Raw genomic sequence first — 14,399 nt, forward strand, 5'->3', positions numbered from 1 at the left:
GAAAGCTAACTGACATTCAAGCAGAGCCCACAAAAGTGTGTATTACTATGTGTTCTGAACCTTGTTGAGTGATAAAAAAGAATATGAATATCAGGACCAGTCTTATACTGTAGGACTCAAAGTGTCCAAGAAATAATCTCAAATTACTCAGCCTATCAAGAATAGTAAAATATCAAGTCTAATAAATAGATGCATACCAATATGACACTAATGTTAGAATAATCTGATAAGAGCTTTGAAACATTTTTCAGACAAATGTTCCAGCAACTATCATGAACAATCTGGAAAAAAATATATAAAATGTCTTATAAGTAAATAGGAGATGTTAGGGGAAATCAAGTGAAAATATTAGAGCAAAAGATATAATAACAGAATGTAAAAGCTCACTGTGTTGGTTCATTGAAGGAAAGAATAAATCAAAAATAACCTGAATGTATTTAATATATAGAATTTGATAACTTTAGATCTTACATATACAGAAGAGGAAAAATGTTCAGATCAACTCAGTGGCCTGCTTATGGACACCAAAAATCAATCAGACAGGACTACAGCATATATATCTTTATGCTACTGAAAGCAAGCTGTCTATTTTAATGATAACTAGGATTAATTTTTGTCCTCTTCTTTATTCAGAACACTTAATATTTTATCTAGATCACATTTTTAAATGATCAATGGGATAATTTTAAAAGCCACCAGAATGTAATAATTTTTTACTTATTTAATCATATACAAACCTTCCAAAAATGTTTGAAGTAATAAGAGTACACAAAACCTGTCTGAGTAAAATAAAAAGAAGAGAGTGTCTTAATATTGAAGATAATTAAGATCAAAAGCAAACTGACAATTGGAAGACAGCTCTGCAATAAGTGTTCTCGGTATCCTAACTAGGTCCAATAGACATGTGCATCACTGAAACATTCAAATTCTTCCCCCACCCCCGGTGCTGGGACTTACCTCAGCTAGGCAAGTGTTATACCACTGAACAATGTCCTCAGCCTTTGACCCCAATTCTAGATAGAGCTCTGTGGATGAAGAGCCACAGAAGCAAGTTCTGTCAGAAGTATACCACTCTTCCAACTATCACTACCCCAGTCCTTCACACGAGGACGTCACAGTGTCAGGTAATTTCTAGGAAACACTAAAAACAGGTTGAGAATTTCTGCTTGTTTTAGTCAATCTGAATAACTTAGCCTGGGAAGACCATCTTCTCTCAAGAGTAAGGTTAACTTTTGCCTTTAAGTCTGGACAACACCTCACCTCCAATGGCACCGATTAAAGCTTAAGGGCCTTTGAAGAGAAAAGTTCCATTACTTCTTTTCTTTCTTTAGAGTTGCAAAACCAAACTTCTCCATGCTCAATTCTGCTTCTTGAGTTTCTTCTTAAGCCCTTCTTTCCCTTGCATTCAGCTTTTGTTTTGATTCTTTAACAAAGGTATCATAGGATGGGACCTCTTTGACGTGAATAGCTTTCTGAATGGTGTTCCTTATCCTGGATTCCTCTGCATACTGCACACAAAGCAGAGTCCATGATCTGATCCCTGTCTCTTTTGAAGTCCAGATAGGCCTTTTTAATATCAGCCTGTTCTTTCTCAGAACCTTTGTTGATCTTTTCAAAAGCTTGAATGCCCTCTAAGAGATATCTTTTTATATAGTAACCTACAATAGGCCTTCCAGTCCTGGCCTTCGTTGAAAACCAGAGTTCCACTGATCCCTGCTCATCCTACACTGTTCTCTGCTCTTTGTCACTTAGAACTGCATAAACTCTCCCCAGGATGTGGAAGTGGGGGTTGGTATCTTTCTTGTCTCCCTCGTCCATGTGGTTGGCATGCAACTGCAGGGAAACTTTGTGGTAGCTGCATTGGACCTTCCTGACTGATGCCTTGAGCTCTATGCCCAGCACCAACATCCACAGTACAGAACCCTTCCTTGCACAGTCCAGGAGCCCCATCCTGGGAAGTGAAAGGGCTCCACATAAGAGAGAGATCTCAGTGGCTCCTGTCCTGGCTTTTTCAGCATGGATTTTTTATTATCAGTTTTTAAAATATGTTGTATTTTTTTTGGTTTTGTTTTTTTTTTCTGTATTTTTAGATGCACTTATATAGTTTTTATCCCTAATTCTTTTTTTGATTAATAAAATGCTAAATTTATTTTTTCATCACTTCTTTACCTGTCAAATATTTGGTACCTTCCCTGAGCAACAACTTATATTTCTTATTTAAATAATTATATAACCTAAAAATCGTGTCCCATAAAATACCTAATAATTAAAAGTAATATATAATTTCCTTTGAAATATAAAACTGAACTCCTGTGAAAGTAATGCAAATATACCAAGAAAAAAAATAAGGCTTCAGAATGTCAGAATCTCCTCAATTGAAGTAACAGTTAGAAGGAAAAAGCTACTCCCACTATACTTACCAAAATCACACGAATCTAAACCCATCCATGGGGGAGAAGATTTAGCCCTGTTAGTTCTGTGCAGAAGCTGAACTGGTGGGAACCCCAGGAACATACAATGGTGACAGGATTACATTCACCCTCACTGTATGGGGATTTTTTGAAGAACTAAAACAATAACAACTCCTACACCAAAAATGTCCTGGACACAGAGAAGTGACATGGAAACTTGAACAAACATGGGAATGCCGAAGGGGGAAAAATTTTTAAAAATGAAAAGAAAAGAAAAGGAAGAAATGAAGGGAAGGGGAAAACAGTGAAAATAAATACTTGAATGACTATACTTGTGGTTTCTTTTGGAGAACACGTGTTTATAAAAATATTAATGTAACCTGTCATAAGAGTACATTAAAAAGTTTTTCCTCATAAACCTTCAATAGAGGAACAAACGAGACTGAACTAATTTAAGAACAAAATAGTTTTGAAAAATCAAGAAGAGCAACTAAAGGTTTATTATCATATAAAAAGTAAAATGCTAGAAATAGGCCTGAATCTAAAAGTCATTACAAAATTAACTCCCGAACCAGAAGGCTTCAGTCTAAATTCTGTTCTTCTTTCCAGTCCAAGTTTACTTAAAATTTAATAAAATTCCTTTATTCCCAATATGCAAGGCAATTATTTGAAGAACAATGTAATTCAGAGGGATTTGTTTAGAGTTGTGCCAGACTGTAATAACTGATATGAGTGAAATAAACATATGATAATATTATTGATGTCCATATATCTATTAGTGAAGGTCCAATCTGGAGAGTAATTGCAAAATAAGTGTAATATGTAAAAAATAATAACCCAGTGGATTAGAAAAATAAGGTATTGACTAATAATAGTAAGGAGAACTCTTAAAAATGAGGCCTAGGCTAAAAAGCAGCTACTTCCCTAGGACTGAGATAAGCACTGAGGAAAGGTGCTGCTCAGCCCTGGCCTGAGACACAGACTTTGTTAAGGAGATAATGACAAGGTAGAGTCTCTCCCCAAGACTACTCACAGTATATCTGTGAATGTAGTAGGATATCAAAATTGAAATTATATTATATATATTGTATGGAAAATCAGACTTTTCAGATGTAGTTAGGTTTACTACTCAGTTGAGTTTTAGTGAAGTGAAAGGGAGTATATCACTTTGGGCTAATCAAATCATGAATCTCTTCTCATTGTTTAATGCAATGATTGTTTTCATTTTTATTTTGTATTTCAGAGCAGAGAGTTTCTCTTGCTGATGCAAAAGGGGATATTATATTTCCATAACAAAAAGGCATCACTGTTGTATTGCTGTTCAAAGTGAAGGAAATAATTGACTGAACTCAATAAATCTCAACTTTCTGACAGTAAAGCAAACAGGAAACACAGTGCTATAACCACAAGTAAAAGGATCCTGGCAACAATCCAGGGACCTTGGGAATGGATTCTTCCCAGGACCTCTACATGAGAACCTATGTTATAATGTGAGCTATAAAATGGCTTGTGCTATAAACTTTATGTCATTTAAGATTTGATAGAGAGCAATTGTTATATAGTCAGTTTTGGTTAAAATTAGTTAAAATGTCTCCAGTTTATATCTCTTTTCTTTAAACTGTATACATTTTAAGCCATATTCATTTATTCATATATTCCTACAAATTTTGTTTTATTTTATTTATTTTTATACATTTGGCACCATGCATTGATCCCAGGAGTTAAACCACTGAGTCACATCCCCAGAACTTTTTTCTTTTTTTGACAGAGAGAGTCATTAAATGCTTAGGATCTCACTAAATTGCTGAGGCTGGCTGTGAACTTGAAATTCTCCTGCCTTGGTCTCCTGAAGCACTGGGAATATAGGCATGAACCATCATGCCTGACCTCCTACAAAATTGATTATCCCACTCGTTTTGTTTTCCAGATTTATTAATATAGTTATAAAATATTTAATTGCTAGTACTTACAATATTACTGACAATTATGCCTTCTATAATTTTATCATTCTTTCACTGTGTGTTTAAATTATGTGAGAACATATTATGCTTTCTGCTACATATTGGATTACTCATAAACAAATCATCCAGCTTTTACAGAAAAAAAATCCATTCTAATAATTGTCAATATAAATTTAAGTAGTAAAAATCAACTGAGTGATTGTAGGTAAGGAAATGATATAAATATTAAAGATTTTTTGCTTCCTTTCCTGAACTTCTCAAATCTTATTTTAATATCAAAGTTACATTGGCTTCATACAATGAACATGAAATATGTCTCTGTAGGAAAATAATTTGTACACAGTTGGAATCTCTATTTCCTTGTAGAGATTGTAATAATTATCTGAAATGGCATGGCCAGATGTGTTGCCTGTTGGAACAGTTTTTATAAGCTATGCCTTTGCACACTCATATTACTTACTTTTTATGAAGGCTAGGAATATTGTACTTTTAATTCTTTTGCAATTTTTTAGTTTTATAACCTACTGATATACATTTGACTGTATTCTGATTATCTTTAATTTGTTTAATTTTGACAATTGTGGACACTTATCTTCCTCTATTTTAGGTTATTTCTCTATCCTTGATCAGTTTTAACCTCTCTCTCTGATTTCACTCCCTTTCTCTCCCCTCCCCCACATCCTGTTACACACACATGCACACAATTATATTGTAGGTTTATAATTATATAAAGATCTACTTTTCCCTAATTATGCTCTTTGAGGGGTGGTTGTGGGTGGACTGTAGTAGGAAGGGTGGAGGTAGGCCATACAGCCCACCCGATCATGCAGGTGCAGGCTAGGGCCTGGGGAAGTAAGGGCATACTGACGTGTAACTGCCAGCATGCCCCTGTGGGGAAAATGGAACTGAGGTCAGAGCCAAAAGTTCAGACTCATGAACAAACCAACAGTGTGTGTCCTTTTCCAAACCACCATTAGCATAAATGTGAACCCATAGCAGTTGACCCAAGAGCTACATATACTGCTAGCAGAGCACACTCAAGTGGCAAGCTGCTGTGGGGTTTTGAGAGGTGTGTTTTGTCATTTGGACTGAGAACATTATAATGCTGAAAGAGAAAATTGAGTGTGAGCTTCTTCAATCTGCTGGAATATTGGAGTCTGGAGTCTGCTCTTAAGACTGCTTGACTGCAGAGGCCAGCTACTTAAGAGCAACCCACCCACCAATACAAGCAAGAAACTCTCCTTTTAATACAGGAACAATTTAGTGAGGTATGTGTACTTATTCACACATATGAATACAAATGAGATTTGTTGGTATGGAAGGTTAAATTATGAAGTTTTCAAAGTTATGCCAGGATTGACTTTTCTTTGAATAGCAAATAATCATCCAGTAGAGTTTAGGACAGTTTGAATGCTTGAGACCAGAACATGAATTTATTGGTTTGATGTTCTCTTTCTGCTTTAAAAAAAATATTTGAAAGGGCCACATCATTAACATGATGTAAGAAAGCTAACAAATTCAGAATTTGTCCTAAGAGCATACAGAAATGAGCAAAGTATTGATAAATAAGGGGGAGAGATTGGTGTAATACTAACTCTGTTTTTTGGAAAAGAAATGGTCTGGAATCAGGCTGGGTTTTGCAGTAGGGAGATGACTTGAAGAAAATTGCAATTACTCCAAAGAAGAATCTAGGTGTAAATACACAAAACTCAAAGCAGTTAAGATATCGTCTAGAGGTCTTACTGCTGTAACTTGCTGGAAGATTGGTTGAGCACATAAAGAAAAAGAATGAATTCTATATAATTAAATTTACTAATCAATTGAGTAAGGTTTAGTCAGAGAAGATGTTTGGAAACCATTTCAGAGAAAACTTTGAGTTCCTTACTTTGATGTTTCATGTTTGAGGGAACTAAATAGGCAGTTTGATGTTTGTGTCTAAAATTCAATTAGTATTGGAACAACTGGCATAAATTTTGAAAGAATCAGCAGTGAAATGACAGGTTAAAGAACTTGATAAGATCAGTTAAGAAAATAGTAGGAAAAAGGAAATTAATAGAGACCAAAACCTAGCCTAAGTAGGTACAATGTTGGCTATAGGAAGAAAAAATAAGAGCTAAATGCGCAAAAGAATTGTGAAGAAAAGTGGAAGTTTGGTATCTGGAAACTCAGGCAATGTTCCCAGGAGGATAGGATGGTCATTCAATTTTATACTTCTGAAAAAACATATGTTTCCATTGGATTTAGAAAGAAGGAGCTTATTGTTGATTCTGAAAATGGCTCTTTGGCAACTTATCAGTTAAAAGTTTTTCTGGGTACCACCTGGTTTACATATCATACAAACATCATCCATCTGTGCCTTATTTATCTTATTTGGTTACTTGAGTTGAAGGAAGTATTTCACTCTGAAATGACAGCATATGTAATGCAATGCCTCTAAGTGTTGAGTTCCATGATATTTTAATTCTAAGAAAACCGCCATGTGCACACACCACCTTTGTTGATTCCACTTTAGAGGAAACTTGTATTGACTTCCCACTCAATGCCCATCCTCCTCCTAGGGGAATTGTTTTTCTGATTGCTTTTCTTATGCAGTGATTTCTTCTGATTTGAACTAATAAAGTAATATGTCCTTTTTTGATTTATCTTTCTTTAAAACTACATTTGGGACATTTTCTGAGGTCAAATGATCATTCATCTTCTTTACATCACATATTCTGTTACACTGGATATTTCATCTTTAAAGCTACATTATATTGCTGATGAAAATTTACATTGTTTCTATGTTTCAGAGTTTTCAAACATTTACCTGAGATGTGTACTTTTTTGGTGCACATATGAATTCATTTCACATAGATGTGAAATTGCTGGGTCGTAACTACACCTATGTTGAAATTTAGTAGATGCATTCAAAGGCTTTTCCAAAGGAAATTTTGCTTTCTAAATCTTTATTTCTTACTGTTGTCTGAGTATCTCTTGAACACTTTTTATCATGATCTTTTTTTAAATGTCATCCTTATAATACTTCATTATTTTGTTATTTTCACTTAGTTGACAATTAATAAACCTTAGTATTATTTTCATGTTTTTTGAGCATGAAAATACATCTTTATTTTCAGTTATTACCCACCAATAAGAGAAAGTTAGGTTCACAGTTTTAGATATTGACACAAAGTGAACTAGGAGGCAAATTCACATCGATCAGACACAACTAATGAATCAACTTTTTCAAGTTTAGTCTGTCTTGAAAGCTTGCAACATATCAGATATTGTTGTGTGTTCTCTAGTGACAATGGTTGATAGCAAATGGAACATAAGTGTTTCTGAACAGCAGATGTTTTCTACGTGTTGGTGGAAATCAAAAGATTTATAAACATGTTCAGAATGAGTTAGATACTTGAAAGTCTAAAAACAAACTGACTCAATGAGTGTGTATGTTGTAATTTCAAAAGGGGTCAATAACCCATATGGACTAAATTAATACTTGCCTCTGGGTAGCAGGTCTTTTTGAAAATATAAAATTATATTAGACATTAGCACCAGTGCAGAACATGCTCAGCATCATAAGATTTAAAACACCAGCACAAGTTTATCCATCACTATAAAACAATTATCTCTTACTAAGATGTCAAGACTAGTAGGCAGATTGATACATCTAATCCAAATGAATATCTTTCATACTGTACAATCTTTCTTTTAGAAGTATATGTGAAAACCAATCAACTAAATAGCAGACATGTTAAATTTAAGATCTCCAATATTTTAAAAACTGGACATTACCAGAGGTAGAAAATAAGTGACAATCAAATGACAGTTTTAAAACTTTAAATAAAATTCCTTCTCTGTTCAGTAAATGTGGCAGAATAAAAAAATCCAACAAAACCTGTTTATTGATCATTCTATCCATGTGTTTTAATATGTGGTGATGCTCCCATTCAAGGAATCCATTAATTACCTAATTTTCTAGTGAAGGAAGAGGGAAAAGATACTTATCACCTTCTCTGGAACAAATATTCATCTATTGACTTAAGACCAAATAGTAACAATGTAGGAAATTCATTAACAGTTCAGATTTTTGTTTTATATTTTATGGATGGTGTTGCTGTTCCAATCTTATAAAGTAAAGCTGTCTGCTTTCCAAATTTCAAAAATTGAAAAGACTCTCCCATCTTACCATACTAACCAGTGCCCTTTGGTTTCTTCAGAACAAGAAAGGTTAAAAGGGTTGTTGATTACAGATGTAACCTTCTCATTTGGGGACATATCACACAAATCATAGCAAGTGCCAGACACTTATTTTACAGAAGTCTAAATGTTACCTGGTAGCCAAATTAACTTATTCCACCCACCTTGTTGAAGGAGGTGGAAATCCCATACCCATAACATTTGACAGGATATGTTTATCATCAGTAAGTAGCTCAAACAACTTTCACAAATAAGTTGTCTAGTTTGGCTTTTAAAATGGAAAGTCGCATATTTCTAAAGTAAATATAGTTGAAATTGTGAGTCAGGTATAATTTAAACCTAATGAACCACACAGGAAGCAAGGGTTAATAAACCAATATGCTTTGAATTTGTTCAAGTACTGATATTTCTGTATATAAAGGTTCAGCATATATAACAGCTATTATGAGAAGTGAAAAATGACTTTTCTCCAAAAATGAAAATATTAAAACTAAGTTAAAATACATAAAGTAGTTAGTATTCCACAAAGCATAAAATTTGACAAATCAAAATTTACATGTCCCAGCAGACCATGTGTGAAAGTGCAAAACAGGTATTAAAACCAATATTCTGTCCAATATTTAAAACCAGTTTGTAACTGGGGGAACATCTAAATCCTTAATTAAAAAACACAAATGAAGTGAAAGCTTTAAACTGGTACACACTGTTCACACCTATATTTCAAGCTTGGAAATGCATATTTGCAAGCAGCAATACAAAAGTATTTGTGAAGAATGCATAATCTCTGAAAATTAACATCCCTGCTACCAATACATTTCTAAATACAAAATTGACTACCACATTTATTACTTCTGTGTAGCGAGAGAAGTTCATTCTCAACAGATAAAATTCAATCTTTAGGTGTGAATGGTATGAATGACAGTCCTTTTTTTTCAATTTCTTTGTTGTTTGGGATCCTTATGCATGCAAAAGCTTTGAACAGGAGGGTACACAAAGGAACCAGAGTTGTCTTATGGCATCGAGTTAAGTCAGAGCTGGGAATGCCTCTGGGTCATTCACATCAGGGACAGAAGCACTGGACTTGTCAGTCCTGCTGCCAGGGTTTGGGCATCCACCACGCCCACGTCCACCTGGTCCTCCCCTGCCACCACATCCTGGGCAACCTAGATCTCCAAAATTGATCTCCAGCTGAGACATTATATCATTTGCTGGCTTCCAGAAATGATGGTCCATAACAGAATCTTCAGCATGAGCCTCTTCACTCTTTGATTTATGAAGAACAAATCCCTTCTTCCATTGCCCATCAGCACCTTCATTTGGTTTTGGGACATTACATTCTACTTTTGCTCAGATGTTACATTCTACTTTTGCTCAGTCTTCATTTTGAATGGCCTTCCATTCATCCAAAGTCATCTATTTTGGACCCTGTTCCTTAACTTCTTCAACTTCGTTTTCCTTATTTTCAGTGTCTGCCACTGGATGTGCTTCACCTTCAGGTGTTTCCTCAGTCATATTTGATCGATCCAAGTCAGTTAATTCATCTTTGACAGTTCCCCAGTTGTGAGATCTGCTACCTCTGTGTTTATCCTCATGCTTCAGGCCAGATCTATCACTTCTACTGTGCCTATCAAATTCATATTTGCCACGAGAATCAAATCCATCTCCTCGACCCATTCCATGTCCTCGGCCTCCTCCACCCCTTCCAAGACTACCACAACCTCTGATGGGTCGGTCAATAATCGGTCTATCAACTGAAAATTCCCCACCTTCACCCTTTTCTTCAAGTGGCTTTTCAAATCTTCTTTCACGAGGTGGTTGCCTTTCTGGTCTTCTATCAATTATTGTCCCTTTACCCTGAAGTTGTTGATTAGGTCTTCTTCCAACACATCTTATTCCTTCTTTCTTAAGAGCCACAGGAGGCTGTGTCTCCTCTTTCTTGTCAGCCACACCAGTGTTGGGGGCAGTGGGTTCTTTCTGGGACTCTTTACGCAGCTGTTTGCCTGCCGCCTTGGAGTTGGTCTGGGCCGCAGCCTGAGTTGTGCTTTTGGCTCCAGGTCCCCCAATGCCACCCCTGCCAGCTTCTTTTTTCTTGCTCTCTGTTGCCTTCAGCACCTCGAAGGGGTCCAAGTCGTCCTCAAATAACTGGTCCAATCAGTTGGTTACCACACACCAAAAGCCTTCCTGTAGGTGCCCAGGCATGATGGTGGCTCGGTGATGTGTTCCTCCCATGGATTGCAGCAGGCTGCACAAAGCCAAGAGCACATGCTTCAGCTCTTCCCACCTTTTTCATGTTTTTTGTCTTCTCAGTTGCATATCCAATTTGTGAAGTCCTCCTGATGTTTAATTAGCTATCTCCTTATAATTTGTGATATTTCTTAAAAACAATTATAATTATTGATGATAAGAAGAATTTAATATTGAATTATTGGTAGGTATTAATACTTGGTTAACATTTGTAATAGATTGTTTTAGCTACATGGAGGTATTGCCTATATCCAGTACCCTTTGCTGCACTTTTCTAATGAATTTTAACAAGTCATCTGAAAATAGTGGCAATTATATTTTTTTCAAATTTCATGAGTAATCCTTTGGTGTTTCTAGCCCACTTTGTATTTTAATGTCATCAGGTGAATACATATGGATCATTGAATCTTTTTCTCCAAAAGTTTGCTATTTGAAGCAATTTCTTTATTCAGCAACATGTCTTGCTTTAAGTTTTAATTTATGTATTATTAATATAGCTACACTAAGGCCCTTTTGGTTATAGTGTGATGGTCTTTCACCTTAGATAGTCATTGAATATACTTCATATAATAACTAATTTTATTAGGTGCAATTTTAATATTTCCCTCTGTCTCCTCCATTCTCTTCATCATTGTTTTTATTTCTGTGCCTGGAATCATTTGTATCTTCTTTAATCTTATGTTAATTGTTTAGAGAACACATGAGAATCTTTTTTTCATACAGTTGATTGAATTATCACTCAAGTTTCTCATGAATGAGAGATGCCATTCCTGACCAAGGATGATAATAATGTCAAAGATAAATGCATCTCGTGGCACATGGGAGACAGGTTGATGTCTGGGTAGTTCCTTATATTACAGGGCATTGACCAGCAATGTGTGGACCCCCATAGAAGTGATGAGGTATAATTTCTGCCTCTGTCATTCAAAAACTGCAGCAAACACCAGCTGTCAGATTTTGGCCATGCCTCTTGGAGTCTGTGATATATATTCTTAGAGGAAGCAGAAATGATGAGTTTATCTTAGTATTTTTCTCTTCCACTTCCCATCTTTTATTCTGACTTCTAGCTATGTTGCTTTCTCTCTGGTGCCCTCATGAATTAGATTTCTGCATTTTATTTTGTTTTTATAATTACACAGGTTAGAAGAGTTAGAGATATTACTCCAAGGTCAGAGGTTAAATCTGTTTGATTTAAATTTTAACTTTTTTTAACATGAATGTTTTCTAATGAAAAGTATGTGTCATCACTCTTTAGCTTTTTGTTTATATGTGTGAAAGATTTTCTTCTAGCTCTATCACTTACATAGACACGTTTCTTACTCAGTGTTGTAAATTCCTTACCACAGGAGTGGGACAAGTAACTATCTCTCAATGTTATGGAGAGGATTTTAGGAGTAAATATATATAAAGGACTCAGAACATATTCTGATATATTGCAGTCATTCAGTTGTTTTATTGCAATTGTTATTTTCTTCACACTCAAGTCTCAGTGAGGATATAAAGGAAATTCTCAGAATATATGTAAAGATCCTTGAAGTGTCTAAAATACTAGATAGAGCTAATAGTCAGGAAAATCAGGACATTAAAATTAATTTCTTTGGGATAAACTTTAGATAACCCACAAAACAGGTAAGATATGACATAATAAAATGGTATGGAGAATGTTATGAATAAGAATTCTTATATGTAGTTTAAGGAATTTTAATTTAGGAATATAACTCTGGTTATATTCCTAACAAGGCTCAGTGAAAATGTAACAATATGGATTTCATAAAATTTAGAACAATTTAGGATTAATTTTGACAGTAAAATGCAAAAATAGATTTTAAAAAGTAGTAAACATTTGATCTAAGTCAAGAAAACATTTCGATAAGCCACTAATCTTTCATTGTAGGTATGTATTCATTTGCTCTATGGAGAATAATAGAAAGTTTCTCATGTGTCTACTGGAGATGGAATAGAACTTATATTTGAGTGAATAATAAGAATAAAATGGTATTTGAGAAAAAGATCAAATGATGTCAACAACTAAGTGTTTGAGCATAAGCAAAATTTGGTTGAGTTCTTCCATTATTTTGAAGATTTTTTAACTGAACATGAATGTCCTTTACTTCTGATCTGGGGATAGACAGATGTTAACATCAAGGCCCCAGGCCTCAGCAGCCACACCATGAATAAAGAGACAACACTGAGTGATCTGTACATCCCACCATTCCATACTCTTTCCTATGCTTTCTGTACCTCTCTCTCCCCCTTCCTTTATGATCTTTTTCTATCTGTACTACAAGAACAATTCTGTTTCTCTAAAAGCAGCAATGATTGGCCTTTTCCAAAAAATTCTTTACCAGTAATGCCAAGAAGCATAGTTAGGAGTCCCCATATAATGCTTTCTAGGAATTATTCATGAGGGGCAGGGAAGGAGTTGCCAACAGGTAGAGACTACCAAATTCCTACTGCTGGAAAGCACTGGATGGGAGGGGAGATGTCCAACATAAAAAGAATACATCATACACACATATAAAATGTTGGTCTAATAGAAACCATTTATTAATTGTAACATCAATTTATAAAAGTGAGTATTCATAAAATAATGATCTAATAAAAGAGCATTTTTCAGGTGCAGAGAGGTATGATTTCATATTGTTTATCTAGAAGTGGATTAAATATTGCACAGAAGGCAGTCAGTTGTTTTGAATGTAGCAGAAATTTCATTTATCTTTTGATGGCTTCGATTGTTTCACATCTTGGTTTCTTTCTGCAGTTTGAAACTACAAAAAAGAAAAAATTTGTCTGAATTCTTAACAAACATTTTATCTTTATTTTGAAACATATATTGCTAAATATTAATTTTCATAATTATGTCTTAAATAGAAAGATTTATTTTTGATGTAGTAAGTCTTTCATATAATGAGAGGGATGACTCAATGCAAAATATGGGGAGATTCTCTCTTTAAACCATTTAAATGTTATTAAAACATTTCAGATAGCTGTAAAATTTAAGTTAATTTACTATAAATCAACATCCAAAAATGAAGAGAAAGTGTCATTAACTCAGATATAAATTATTTAAGATTGAGTACTATGATTAATCATGACATTGATTATGATTTTCACAAGCTATATCAGTTATTAACTTTACTGTGTAACTTTACTGTGTAACATCAGCTATAATGTAGAATAACATACTTTTGAGGGCAAATTGATGTAAAATTAAGAGTTATTTTATCCTCTGAATTTATATGCTTTCCTAAAAATCATTATTTTACTTCTTTACATTTTTCTCCTGTTTATTGTGTATTCTAGCATCTGTATTTAATTGTCAGTCATTCATTTCATACTTTATCAACTATATGTTTAAGTACCACTGTCAGTTATACTGGAATTTGTGAGGATGTAATAGTTATTATTAGCTCTTATTCTTTGCCTTTCTCCGTACCCAGTACTGACTGCCTTTGACATGTTTGTTCCACACAGAAAAATTGTGATCAAGGCTAATACTGCACTTCCCCAGTCGTTGGCTACTGGGGAGTCAATATCCACTTTAAAGGGAATACTGTAGCCTCAGCAGTATATTTTATGAATCTTTTCTGTAAACACAAAA

General features: G+C 34.6%; 2 pseudogenes; both read right to left on the reverse strand.

Annotated features, from left to right (window-relative positions):
• Window positions 1–1,310: 1,310 nt before the first annotated feature.
• LOC124974608 (dnaJ homolog subfamily C member 9-like) lies at window positions 1,311–1,950 on the reverse strand (annotated as a pseudogene).
• Window positions 1,951–9,577: 7,627 nt separating this feature from the next.
• Window positions 9,578–10,753, reverse strand: LOC124974609 (plasminogen activator inhibitor 1 RNA-binding protein-like; annotated as a pseudogene).
• Window positions 10,754–14,399: the final 3,646 nt, after the last annotated feature.

This window comes from Sciurus carolinensis, unplaced genomic scaffold, assembly GCF_902686445.1.
Source record: "Sciurus carolinensis unplaced genomic scaffold, mSciCar1.2, whole genome shotgun sequence".
In the NCBI taxonomy this organism is placed as follows: domain Eukaryota; kingdom Metazoa; phylum Chordata; class Mammalia; order Rodentia; family Sciuridae; genus Sciurus; species Sciurus carolinensis.